Source organism: Neoarius graeffei, chromosome 28 (assembly GCF_027579695.1).
Source record: "Neoarius graeffei isolate fNeoGra1 chromosome 28, fNeoGra1.pri, whole genome shotgun sequence".
Classification (NCBI taxonomy): Eukaryota; Metazoa; Chordata; class Actinopteri; order Siluriformes; family Ariidae; genus Neoarius; species Neoarius graeffei.
In genome coordinates this window covers 23,085,573-23,100,023 of record NC_083596.1, presented here as the reverse complement: position 1 = coordinate 23,100,023, position 14,451 = coordinate 23,085,573, and the positions used below count along the sequence as shown (strand labels likewise).

Below are 14,451 nucleotides of genomic sequence, written 5' to 3'. Positions count from 1 at the left end.
AGAGAGGCCTTCAGTTGCTTAGAAATTACCCTGGGGTCCTTTGTGACCTCGCAGACTATTATGTACACGCCTTGCTCTTGGAGTGATCTGTTGTTCGACCACTCCTGGGGAGGGTAACAATGGTCTTGAATTTCCTCCATTTGTACACAGTGTGACTGTGGATTGGTGGAGTCCAAATTCTTTAGAGATGGTTTTGTAACCTTTTCCAGCCTGATGGGCATCAACAACGCTTTTTCTGAGGTCCTCAGAAATCTCCTTTGTTCGTGCCATGATACACTTCCACAAACGTGTGTTGTGAAGATCAGACTTTGATAGATCCCTGTTCTTTAAATAAAACGGTGCCCACTCACACCTGATTTCAATCAATGGGATGACAAACACCTGACTCTAATTTCACCTTCAAATTAACTGCTAATCCTAGAGGTTCACTTACTTTTGCCACTCACAGATGTGTAATATTGGATCATTTTCCTCAATAAATAAATGATCAAGTATAATATTTTTGCCTCATTTGTTTAACTGGGTTCTCTTTATCTACTTTTAGGTCATTTTAGGCAGAAATATAGAAAATTGTAAAGGGTTCACAAACTTTCAAGCACCACTGTTTTTGATTTTGTTCATAAAATAAATGTACTGCATTCATCAGGGGTCTAAAATTAGTTTTCATTAATCAGTTTTTACATTGAGAGTGTTTCATGAATGCATATTTCAAATTTTGTCACGTACATAGTATGATGTGCAGTGCAATGCTCCATAAGTCGTAAGGATGGAATAAATTTAAAAAAGGAAAGGAGTAAAATAGCATGTGATCAGTAGAATAAAAATAAAATGCCATAGATATTTCTTGGGATTCCCTGGTGTATATTCGAGTCGACTTTTAGACGCCCTAATAATATGCAGTGCATGTAGAAATGGAGATTTGTGTGTGTTTTGTTTTTCAGGGAGAGTTCAGACAGAAGCAGTCCTTTGTCGTGTAGCCTCAGTTTGCACTGGTGGAGGTGTAAAGTGTATTTCCTGCTATAGTCTTGCTACCAACTCCAGCTCTCGGATACCTGTGGCTTTGTAAACTGCTTCTCGTCATTCTGAACCATTTGCGTGGACACTCTCTCGCAGTGCGCTTTTGAAGCGTCCACTGAATCATCTCTGCACCTTACCGAATGGCCTCATGGACCAACACTAAGATCAATGCAGTTTCTTTCCCCTGGTGTAATATAGAATTAAAATGAGAATCCTGACTTTCACTCTGAGAGGTGAAGAGAATTGAACAACTACTTTCTTTTTTTAGATTTCTTTTTTTCGTTTTGTGTATGAATGAATGAATTTGGGTGTAATCCGAGGTAAGGCGTTAACAAAAGAACCATGTTTTTGGATGAGAGAGAAATGCTTGCTTTAATATGTAAAGTTTAAACCTTGTGAGGTCTTTCTTGCTTTAACACTATATACAGGTGTGTACGGTACATGCACGCGCATTTGGAGAGCTCAGCTTTATCCCTTTCCATGTTAATTTGACATAGCTGGTGTATATCGAAAATGAGAGACAAGGTAGTTGGATACAATTGTAATATTTATGTGAAGGAACATGAACTATACTGTTTACTCATTTGAGATTAAGTTGAACTTGGAGCTTTTGGTCGAGTTTTGTGTTTATCCAAATATGTATATACATCTTGGCCTTCTCACTTCTCTGTTGATTTGAGGCACCCAGTAAGCTGTTAAAGGAAGCTCATGGCATGTTGCCTGCGATGTTATAAATCAATCATGCTTAAAATCCGACATGCTCTGTCAGTATGTACACAAACATGCACAAATTTGGTCCAAAAGATAGCCTGTGAAACTTGGTTATTAGTCATATTGTGTGTTCTTTCTTTTTTAAAATAAATGCTTTTATTAATAAATTCTTGGTGTGTCTGTATTAAGTGTTAATGTTATTCACAGCCAGCAGGATGCAGTACAGCCCCATTTTTAGATCTCCTATCAAAGTAATTTAAAGCAAGACTGCCTTTCCATTTCATAAAATGGGTGAAATTTGGTCACTGTGATGGTGTCTTGCAAAAAGTATTCATCCCCCTTGGTGTTTGTCCTGAGTTGGATTTTTGCATTACAAGCTGAAATAATTAAAGTGGATTTTTGGAGTGTTGGCACCATTTGATTTAGGGTGTTTTCACACTTGGTCCCTTTCAGCCATCTAACCAAACTCGGATCGATGACTCGGCATTTTTTGTGCATATGTGAACACTCCAACCGTACCCAGACCCCTTTAAAGCGAACCGAACTGAGACCACCTCAGGAGGTGGTCTCAGTACGGTTTGCTAAAAATCAATGGTACGGTTTGCCTAATCTGCGCATTGTGAACAAAAAGCGCACCAGGTTCACTTCGCCTCTTTCACTGTAGTTTAACCTTTGTTTCCCGTAGTTGGTCACGTGACTGTAGCAGGGAAACTCAACTTCCTTTTGGAACTTACCACAGCCGCTTTACAGTTCTCTGAACTTGGTGTTATTTTCCTTAATCTGCACTATTTTGATCAAAGAATACAGCAGGGCAAGCATGGCAGCAGACATTTTGATTCAAGAGAAAATTACCCAGAATTCCGTGCACTGGGGGTCTGAGGGCTCTAGAGGACCTGGTGTGAACAGAAAGAGGACTGAGGCCCCATCAAAGCTTAACTGGACCAGAAAGAGAACCCAGTCCTCTTTGTAATAAATTCAGTGTGAACACAAAAAGAACAGAGTTCTTTTTCTGTTGGTCCACTTTTTGGTCCACTTAAAGAGGACAGAGTCTGGTTCCTTTAAAGGGGACCAGGTGTGAAAACACCCTAAAGTGCGTATCACGGGTAAATTCAGGAGCGAGATCAATGTAATTCTCCAATTTTATATTAAACTTTGGTCAAATATCCGTCACATTTTGTGCAATTTTTTTTTTTACCTTGCGCAATACCAGAAAAATTAAGTTGAAATTGAGCCATTTGAGGCGAATTCGTCCGCCTCTGAAAAAACTTGGCATTTGGATTTCCTGGGAAACATTGATTTTCGTGACGTCACGTGCGGGACGCCTCCCTCTGAATCCTGTGTCAGCGCTGGTTTGTTTGAGAAAACGACCTGGTGGTTTTCTGCAAATTTCTTCAACGTTATCACGTAATTATTAAAATGGTTAACAGATGTATCGTAGGAGGGTGTAGCAACACCAATCTTGATGGGATTAGTACTCATCGTTTTCCACATTGCGCTCAGGTGACAATTCCATATTTCAATGCAAAATCGCTAGCTGCTAAACTTGGTCTACACAGGCTGTGCACTGAAACCGTGCAAAGCTCGCGTAGCCTGCTGACGCTTCCGCAGGTGACGTCACGATTCTGGCTCCAGACTCCCTTGGGATTTTTCCAGATGCATTTTTTTTTTTTCTGCTGTAGACAGATGGCCTTGTGCAAAATTACCTTTCTGGATGAGTGTGTAAAGGGACATTTCATATTTAAAAAAAAAAAAAATTGGTCCACGATATGCACTAGGGTGCATCAGTTGCCCTCACTTTCATAAAATCTGATGCATTTTTGTTTGGGTGTTCCTTTTCACCAATAAAGACATCCTGTAAAATGTTTTGACCATATTCAAAAGTCTAATGGCGGCACCATGAGGTTCATTTTTTGCCAAAAAATGCTTATTTTATGTTTTCGCGTAAGGTTTGAATCACAATGTTGGACTCCATTTATTGATTTCTTGTGAGCCAGAGATCATGTTAAGAACCTTTGCAAGGGATTGAGAAGCATTAATGTGATTCATAATACATTTGTATTGTTTAAAAGTAGTTGAACAATGATTCAATGAACAGCTAAAACTCAAACTGTGCTTGAGAATATATTTAGAATATGTACTAAAAATGTTTGTCTAAGATATTTGGTATACTCTATAAGGTGCCATAATGTTTCATGAAAAGTGATCGAAATTTTGTCATTAAAGTCATATAGAATACAAATCCGCACACTTGAAGTCTGTGCGATGATTTCTTTACTGAGATAGCAAGCTTTCGGTCGCTAGACCTTCATCAGGCAGAGTGCATAGTCCAACAAACAGTGCTGAGTTAATACATCATTAGGAGCACCTGTAGTCAGTGCTGCAGCCACTCTGTGTCAATAGAGCATCATGGGAAATGTAGTGAAAATAATCATGAAACATGTACAAAAAAGAACAAGTCCATGCTGTGTACACGTCAGGCTCCCGCCATCATAAAACAAAGCATAAACAGTTCAACATTCAATAAACAATTCAGAATTAAATAAATACACTCATGTCAAAATCTTCGTTTAGACCTGATGGTTGTAGTGCTTCTAATGTATATATCCAAAAAAGTTCCCGTTGGCATAACTTCTTGTCAACGTCACCCCCTCTGTGTAAGGTGACTTGTTCTATACCTCTAAATCTGAGTGAGGAAACAGGATGTGACTGATCATTAAAGTGACAGGCAACAGGATAGTTTACATCTTTCCTCCTCATCGAACTCTTATGTTCGCTAATTCTTTGTTTCAGAGGGCGGATGGTTTTACCTATGTAAATTTTGTCACATGGACATGTTAACATATAGATAATATTCTTTGTGTTACATGTGATGATCCCCCTGATAAAAGTCATAAAATAGCAGCTTTTTCCATAACTTTGAGCTCCTGGTGCCACCATTAAACTTCTGAATTTTGTCAAAATATTTCACCCAGTGTGTTTTCTTACCAAAAGGAACATAAAAACAAAAATGCATCATGATCAGAGGAATTTTTCATTTTTAGGGGGCAACTGATGCACCCCAATATGCACTTTAAAAGTGCAAACTGTTTTATTGTGAGACAAACAGATGTAAAAACAGAAATCTGGAGTGTGCATAGGTATTCACCCCCTTTCGTATGAAACCCTTCAATAAGAGCTGGCCCAACCAACTCACTTCATAAGTCACATAATTAGTTAAGAGCCATCTGTGTGCAATCGAAGTATCACGTGATGTCTGTATGAATTAACCTGTTCTGGAAGGACCCGGACTCTGCAACATGATTAAGCAAGCAACATGAAAATCAAGAAGCCTCCAAACAGGTCAGAGAAAAAGTTGTGGAGAAGTATAGATCAGGGTTGGGTTATTTAAAAGAAAAAAAAAAACAATCCCACAGAGCACCATTCAACCAATTATAGCAAAATGGAAAGAATATGGCACCACTACAACCCTGACAAGAAAAGGCCACCCACAAAAACTCTGAGACCAGGCAAGGAGGGCATTAATCAGAGATGCACCAAAGATAACGCTGAAGGAGCTGCAACGATCCACAGCAGAGATGGGAGTATCTGTCCATAGGACCACTTTAAGCTGTACACTCCACAGAGCGGGGCTTTATGGAAGAGTGGCCAGAAAAAGTCATTGCTTAAGAAAACATGTTTGGAGTTTGCCCAACAGCATGTGGCAGACTCCCCAAACACATGGAAGAAGATTGATCTTTTTGGCCATCATGGGAAATGCCATGTGTGGCAGAAACCCAACACCCTGAGAACACCATTTCCACAGTGAAGTATGGTGGTGGCAGCATCATGCTGTGGGGGTGTTTTCCTGTCCCTGCAGATGAAAAGCTGGTCAGGATTGAAGGAAAGATGGATGGCACTAAATACAGGGCAATTCTGGAGGAAAACCTGTTTGAGTCAGCCAGAGGTTTGAGACTGGGACGAAGGTTCACATTCCAGCAGGACAATGATCCTAAACATACTGCTAAAGCTACACTGGAGTGGTTTAAAGGGAAACATTTAAATGTCTTGGAATGGCCTAATCAAAGCTCAGACCTCAATCCAATTGAGAATCTGTGGCATAACTTGAAGATTGCTGTACATCAACGCAACCCACCTAACTTGAAGGAGCTGGAGCAGTTTTGCCTGGAGGAATGGGCAAAAATCCCAGTGGCTAGATGTGCTAAGCTAATAGAGACATAGCTCAAGAGATTTGCAGCTATAATTGCAGCAAAAGGTGGCTCTACAAAGTATTGACTTTTGGGGGAGGGAATACCTATGCACACTCCAGAATTTTTTTTTAACCATCTTAATTATTGTTTGTCATAATAATAATAATAATAATAATAATAAAGATAATTTGCAGCTTTAAAGTGGTAGGCATGTTGTGAAAATCAAATTGTGCTAATTCCCCCAAAAGCCATTTTAATTCCAGCTTGTAATGTGACAAAATAAGACAAACACCAATTGGGATGAATACTTTTGTAAGACACTATGCTTATTTCTGTAATATCTCACAAAATATTAGGCTATTCTGTGGTTGGGAAGTTATTTAATTTGAGGGGGTTCTATAGCAAATAATGTGCCTGAACTTGCCCTCTTTGCACAATCAAGTAGACAGAGGAAGTTCGTATGCGCATGCGCAGGTTTACCTTTGACCGCGTACTGACGGTTGCATCATTTTGCCGCTAAATGAACAGCTGATCACAGCGAGGTAAACAACAGACTGCAACGTTAGTGGAGGCGAGGCCTCGATCTAAGCATAGTCGTAGGCCTACTGATCCTGTTTGTTCGGTCTTTTATTAAGTCTGTCATTTTATCAACATAATGGAACATTTAGTAGATCTAGGGATTTTTATTTATTTATTTATTTTTTATTTGTGCTCTGGCAGCCACTTTGAGTTTTATTTTGAGGCCTACGTTGCAATTGCATGTTCATTTGTCAATGGCGATGCTCTCCACTTACCCGTCTAACAAATGGCTGCCAAAACTTTCGTGCGTTTCACAGCCAGATTTCATTTTCAGATCATCCCAACTTGCTTGCTGACCGCCGATATTTATTAGTTTGAGCCTGCGTTTCCTTCCCTTTGCAACATAACGTCTTTTCTTGCTTTCTGTTACTGTAGTCGGTTTTCCACGTTTCTTTTGCACATTCTCATCCTCCATTTTGCTCTTCTGTTTTAAATTTCTATCCTATGATGCTTTGTGCAAAACTGGAAAAAACGCCCACCATGTGATATATGGCGTAGTTTTTTTTAAAATGGGTCATGTCAAAGCAAACAGGAATGGCGGAGAATTTAGAGGCATGTGCACCTAAATTCATTATTTTTAAAAACAAAAAAGGTAATAAAATTGGAGGTATGTGATTCGGGTTCAGTTGCTTTTGGTCCACTAAACAAAATTGGATCGGTGTCGAGGAATTTTTTATTTTTATGTTCTACACTTAAACTCTGAAAGGCAGTCTACCTTTTAATGAAGAATCATGCTGAATTGTCCTGTATGCTAGAAGTCAAGTATTTAATAATGGTAACGATTAGCATTTTGGCGGCACGGTGGTGTAGTGGTTAGCGCTGTCGCCTCACAGCAAGAAGGTCCTGGGTTCGAGCCCCGTGGCCGGCGAGGGCCTTTCTGTGTGGAGTTTGCATGTTCTCCCCGTGTCCGCGTGGGTTTCCTCCGGGTGCTCCGGTTTCCCCCACAGTCCAAAGACATGCAGGTTAGGTTAACTGGTGGCTCTAAATTGACCGTAGGTGTGAATGTGAGTGTGAATGGTTGTCTGTGTCTATGTGTCAGCCCTGTGATGACCTGGTGACTTGTCCAGGGTGTACCCCGCCTTTCGCCCGTAGTCAGCTGGGATAGACTCCAGCTTGCCTGCGACCCTGTAGAACAGGATAAAGCAGCTAGAGATAATGAGATGAGATGAGATTAGCATTTTCAAAAACATTTGAGCCAAATTAGGGAACTGAAGGCACATGATCATGTTTAAACTAACTACATTGGTAATTCTGCTGAGATTTCATTTTAAAAAGAATGTTGGTTTATAGGCCAAAATTCATTGAGAAATCCTTAACCAAATGTGGAAAAAATTAAACGTAAAATAGGAAATGGTTGGCTAAGAACTGTATATAAATGCTTCAAGTTTACGATTGTCTGGGAGCCATGTCTTAAAAAAAAAAGACTATAAATTAATTCATTCCACCATTCCTAGTCAGGGTTATGATGGATCCAAAGCCTATCCCAGGAACACTGGTTGAAAGGTTGGGAATACACCATGGAGAGGATACCGATAATAAATAACGTACTGTAAGTTCATCTTTTACTAATGCCATGGTGCAGGATAAGTGTGACCATCTTCAGTAAGTGCTTTATCCTGGCCAGGGTCATGTTGGATCTGGAGCCTATCCCAGGAACACTGGACATGAGGTGGGAATACAGATAGTAATCTGAGCTTAGGGTCGAAGCTGAGACTCTAAAGTTATGAGCCAGAGCTGCTGCCAGTCATGCTGCCCATTTTCTTGAAACAGTAGCCTTATACGTTTATTCTAGTGTATCTTATGCACATGAACTCGATGATTTATTGTACAAATGATGCGCCTTCCACAGATGTCGAAGCATTTGGATCACATAGGATTAAAGTAAGGGGTTGGATTTTTTCTTATGTCACACTTAACCTTGGATTAACTGATGGAATAATGCTGCTACACAACTGAAGTTCTTCCTCATTCTCTTTCTCAAAAAAATAATCAAATATGATTTGTTAGCCTTTATTTCTAGCTATTTGATATGATTTCGGGTGGCACGGTGGTGTAGTGGTTAGCGCTGTCGCCTCACAGCAAGAAGGTCCAGGTTTGAGCCCTGTGGCCGGCGAGGGCCTTTCTGTGCGGAGTTTGCATGTTCTCCCCGTGTCCGCGTGGGTTTCCTCCGGGTGCTCCGGTTTCCCCCACAGTCCAAAGACATGCAGGTTAGGTTAACTGGTGACTCTAAATTGAGCGTAGGTGTGAATGTGAGTGTGAATGGTTGTCTGTGTCTATGTGTCAGCCCTGTGATGACCTGGCGACTTGTCCAGGGTGTACCCCGCCTTTCGCCCGTAGTCAGCTGGGATAGGCTTCAGCTTGCCTGCGACCCTGTAGCACAGGATAAAGCGGCTAGAGATAATGAGATGAGATTATTTCTATGGTCTGTGATTTACTTGAGTTATGCTAAGGAAGAAGCACATAAAGTTTCGGAGGGGAAAATTATATATATACACACGCACCAGTCCCCTCCATGATTATTGTCCCCCTTGTCTCATCTCATCTCATTATCTCTAGCCGCTTTATCCTGTTCTACAGGGTCGCAGACAAGCTGGAGCCTATCCCAGCTGACTACGGGCGAAAGGCGGGGTACACCCTGGACAAGTCGCCAGGTCATCACAGGGCTGACACATAGACACAGACAACCATTCACACTCACATTCACACCTACGGTCAATTTAGAGTCACCAGTTAACCTAACCTGCATGTCTTTGGACTGTGGGGGAAACCGGAGCACCCGGAGGAAACCCACGCGGACACGGGGAGAACATGCAAACTCCGCACAGAAAGGCCCTTGCCGGCCACGGGGCTCGAACCCGGACCTTCTTGCTGTGAGGCGACAGCGCTAACCACTACACCACCGTGCCGCCCTGTCCCCCTTGTAAAGATCAGTAAAAAGGGTTAGAAAAAATCCACTTTTTGGTGAAGTTGCCTTATCTCACACTGAAAAAATGAGAAAAATCTAACCTTTAATTGAAATCAATTTATTCAGAGATAAACAGTTCCCTCATCAAGAAAATTATTTTCAACAAAAACACATGTTCCACCATTATTGGCACCCTTGTACATTATAGTGAACACAATGTAACTGAAACCTGTTTCCCATTTAAATTGTACATTTTTGAGTTGATTGGAGTGTGTAGGAACTTTCAAGCTGTAATCCATGACTTCCTGATTAACTGGGGAACAAATATGAGGTGACACAGAGGCCAAATTCCCTTAGTTATCCATCAACATGGGAAAGATAAGGGAGAACACACAAACCAAATGAGGGAAAAGTGTGTTGACCTTCATAAGTCAGGGAATGGTTATAAACAATAGCTACTCACCTGAAAATGTCCATTTCTACTGTTAGGATAATAATAATTATTAAAAAACAAGTGGACATCAAAGGGAATGGTTACAAGCTCGCCTGGAAGAGGAACCAAGTTTATTTTGCCTCCACATACAGTGAGGAGGAGGGTAAGAAGGACAAAACAATACCTAAGTATCACTGTTGATGAATTACAAGAAAAAGTAAAATCTTGGGGTTTCCAAGTCTCTAAAACCACCATCAGACACCACTTCCGTGCCAACAGATTATTTGTAAGGTACACCAGAATAAAAGGCTTTTCTGTCAGTTAACCACAAACATAAGCACCTTGAGTTTTCAAAACACTACCACAACTTTGACTGGAACCGTATTCTCTGGTCTGATGTAACAAGAAATGGATCTTTTTGGCAGTAAACCTTCAAGGTGCATTTGGTATAAAGAGAAGGATGGCTGTAATGAAAAGAGCCTGATCCCAACTGTAAAATATGGTGGAGGTTCTGTGATGTTTTGGGGCTGTTTTTCCTCCAAAGGCCCTGGAACCCTTGTTAAAGGTCCCATGGCATGAAATTTTCACTTTCTGAGGTTTTTTAACGTTAAAATGAGTTCCTCTGACCTTCTTAAGTCACCCCAGTGGCTAGAAATTTCATAATGTGTAAACCAAACTATGCCCAACATTTGAGAATGGCGCGTCAAAACGGCGCATTGATAAACTCTTCCCTTTACTACGTCAGCAAGGGAGATGATCCACACGCCCCCCCTCTGGATTCCCATCCACTGTATGGATTGCCCCACCCAGTTGTAGTGAGGAGACCATAGAGGACACAACATGGCATCACCTAAGCGAGCGAAACATGGAAATTGCGCTGTACATGGATGTGACAACACAGAAAAGAGTCTGTTTTTACTGCCGACGGGAGAGCCCCTGAAGACGCAGTGACTTAATTTTATTTACTTCAATAATACGCCATCGAGTCTACCTAAGACGGTGTATGTTTGTCGGAAGCATTTTCCTGATGAATGTTTCCACAACTTGGGACAGTACAGGGCAGGTTTTGCACATCAACTGTCACTGAAGCCTGGGTCCGTACCAAGCATCCCTGCCGCATCAGCCACAAACACCGAACAAGTAAGTGTATAACTGTTAAGTCGTTTTGCCGTGTTTTAAAATCGGTGCCACGTTAGCCTTGCAATGGCTACATTAGCTGTGCAGCTAACCGCTTCCTGCAGTTAGCAGGTACTCTGCGCTACAAAACCAAAAAGCATGCAGCATGCTCTGTTAAACTGAGTTTAGTCTGGAAATTGACTGTAACTTATGAGCTTATGTTTTGCCGTGTTTTAAAATCGGTGCCACGTTAGCCTTGCAATGGCTACATTAGCTGTGCAGCTAACCGCTTCCTGCAGTTAGCCAGGTACTCTGCGCTACAAAACCAAAAAGCATGCAGCATGCTCTGTTATAATAGCCAATCAAAACAGTTTTTACAAAGACACCCACATTCTTTTTTTTAAGTCACTCGTTCATTTTGTTTGTTTGTTTGTTCAGTAAAAACCCAAACATTTGTTGAATTTATTTTATTTCCTCGCGTCACACCTTAATGACGTCAGCGCGCGGTATTTTTCCCTTCGCAGTTTGTTCCTTCTCTCTCGCCATAGTAAGACACCCACATCCGCTTGTTCTGACCCACTGGAGGTAGCGTCACAGTGCTGTTAGCCAATCAGAGGTAGCACGTTTACATGTCATGAATATTAATGATAAGACCCGCCCCCTCCCTCTACCCTTCCCCGCCTCCTGCTTCTCATTAGCAAAACGACGCACTGGGAAAAGCGCTGAAATGGGGCTTTCTCCCAGGAGGCTATATCTACGTGCCGAGGGTTCATTTCGAGAAAGGCTGCGGATATAACATCCGGAAACCTCCACGAGCCCGTTTAAAGCATCAACAAACCACCATGCCATGGGTCCTTTAAGGTACATGGCATCATGGACTCCTTGAAATACCAGGCCATTTTAAATCAAAATCTGGCTGCATCTGGCAGGAAACTAAAACTGGGTCATTACTGGATCTTCCAGCAGGACAATGATCTGAAGCATGGGTCCAAATCAACATACAAATGGTTCACTGAGCACAGAATCAAGCTTCTGCCCTGGCCATCTCAGTCCCCTGACCTGAACCCCTGTGGAGAGAGAGCACAAGAGAGGGTCGAGGACCCTGGATGATCTGGAGAGGTTGTGTAAAGAGGAATGGTCTCAGACGCCCTGCTCTGTATCTCCAACCTTATACAATGTTGTATGAGACTCAGTGCTGTTTTACTGGCAAAGGGAGGGTGTGAATAATTGTGGCACATGTGTTTTGGTTAAATTATGATTTTTTTTTTGCTGAGGGATTTGTTTTACTCTGAATAAATTTGTTCCAATTAAAGGTTGGATTTTTCTCATTTTTTTAGTGCAAGATAAAGCTACGGGGGTGGCACGGTGGTGTAGTGGTTAGCACTGTCACCTCATGGCAAGAAGGTCCTGGGTTCAAGCCCAGCGGCCGACGAGGGCCTTTCTGTGTGGAGTTTGCATGTTCTCCCCGTGTCCGCGTGGGTTTCCTCCGGGTGCTCCGGTTTCCCCCAGGTGCTCCGGTTTCCCCCACAGTCCAAAGACATGCAGGTTAGGTTAATTGGTGGCTCTAAATTGAGCGTAGGTGTGAATGGTTGTCTGTGTCTATGTATCAGCCCTGCAATGACCTGGTGACTTGTCCAGGGTGTACCCCGCCTCTCGCCCATAGTCAGTTGGGATAGGCTCCAGCTTGGCCGTGACCCTGTACAGGATAAGTGGTTATGGATAATGGATGGATGGACAGATAAAGCTACTTCACCAAAATATGGATTTTTTTCTAACCACTTTTTTACTAATCTTTACAATAGGTGCCAAATAATCATGGAGGGCACTGTATATCTAGAGGACACAAGACTGCTGAACTCTGGGATTAGCATATTAGGAGAAGACATTGAGACCAATGTTATCTCAATTTACAGAATAATTCACTTACTGGATCACAGATAAGCTTCAATCAAAGTGTACTGCCATGCGGAAAAAAAGTACAAATTACTCTATAAGGGGTGGCATGGTGGTGTAGTGGTTAGCGCTGTCGCCTCACAGCAAGAAGGTCCAGGTTCGAGCCACGTGGCCGGCGAGAGCCTTTCTGTGTGGAGTTTGCATGTTCTCCCCGTGTCCGCGTGGGTTTCCTCCGGGTGCTCCGGTTTCCCCCACAGTCCAAAGACATGCAGGTTAGGTTAACTGGTGACTCTAAATTGACCATAGGTGTGAATGGTTGTCTGTGTGTCAGCCCTGTGATGGCCTGGCGACTTGTCCAGGGTGTACCCCGCCTTTCGCCCGTAGTCAGCTGGGATAGGCTCCAGCTTGCCTGCGACCCTGTAGAACAGGATAAAGCAGCTACAGATAATGAGATGAGATGAGATGAGATGAGATGAGATGAGATGAGATGAGATGAGACAACAAAAACTTCCTGTTCTGTCCTGTGCTCACTTTAGTTTGAGTTATACACCTCAGATCTTGATTATTTTTAGTTGCATTTGAAGGACTTTCCAGTTTTCTCAATTCAGTGTATTAAGTTTTTGACCTCTATAGCCCCTATAGTTTATATCACAGGGATGCACATTGTGGTTATATAGTTCTTATTGTAGCCCATTTGTCAGTGTGCACTGTTGGTCAGATCCCCCCTCTACTGCACTCTTCACTGGAAAGGCATCACAACAGAACCACCAATTACCAGAACACATGAGCAAGTACATAATTATGTGGTACACCACAACGTTCTACTAATGAATCAACCTACAGAAATGGCAAAGGGAGGTTTTACAAAGTATTAAATGCAAGGGTGCCAATAATAGTGGCATATGTATTCCAATCAGCCAATCATGTAGTGGCAGCACATTGCAAAAATCATGCAGATACATGTTAAGAACTTCAGTCAACGGTCACAGAATGGGAGGAAAAGTGTGATTTCCGTGTCTTTAACCATGGCACGGGTGTTGGTTTGAGCCAGATGGACTGGTTTGAGTATTTCAGAAATTGCAGATCTCCTGTGAATGTCACACACAACCATCTCTAGAGTTTACACAGAGTGGTGGAACATTGCGTGAGTGACGGTTCTGTGGGTGGAAATGTCTTTTTGATAAAAGAGGTCAGCGGAAAATGGCCAGATTGGTTCAAGCTGCCAGGAAGGATATTGAAGTCCCTCTCATGCTAGAATCTGGTCTTCCCAGGCAGTCTCCTGTCCCAGTACTAACCAACTCTTTAAGGCCTATGGGTGCGGCGCCGATCTCCGTTTCCATGGCCCTCGGCCTCTTGCCTATACAGCTAGGGTTACAGTGGGGGGCTAGTCCTCTGGTAACCGTGAGAGTTTGACTCCCCACTCACACCTGTATTGCAGCGTGCCTTACCAGATGGTAGTAGGTACCATTTTTACAATGGTCTTTGGTATGACCCGACTGCGAGTCAAACTCACGGTCCAGGAAGGATATAGTAACTCAAATAATCACTCTTTGCAACCGTGGTGAGCAGAAAAGCATCTCAGCATACACAAAACTTCAATTCTTGAGGTG

General features: G+C 42.3%; 1 protein-coding gene across 1 annotated transcript in view; it reads left to right on the top strand.

The window, feature by feature from the left end:
• The window catches only part of f11r.1 (F11 receptor, tandem duplicate 1), a 41,280-nt gene extending 39,385 nt beyond the window's left edge, over window positions 1-1,895 (top strand). Inside the window, exon 8 of the mRNA XM_060912528.1 lies at window positions 942-1,895. The gene's annotated coding sequence lies outside the window, so the exon portion shown is untranslated. The remainder of the gene's footprint in view (window positions 1-941) is intronic.
• Window positions 1,896-14,451: the final 12,556 nt, after the last annotated feature.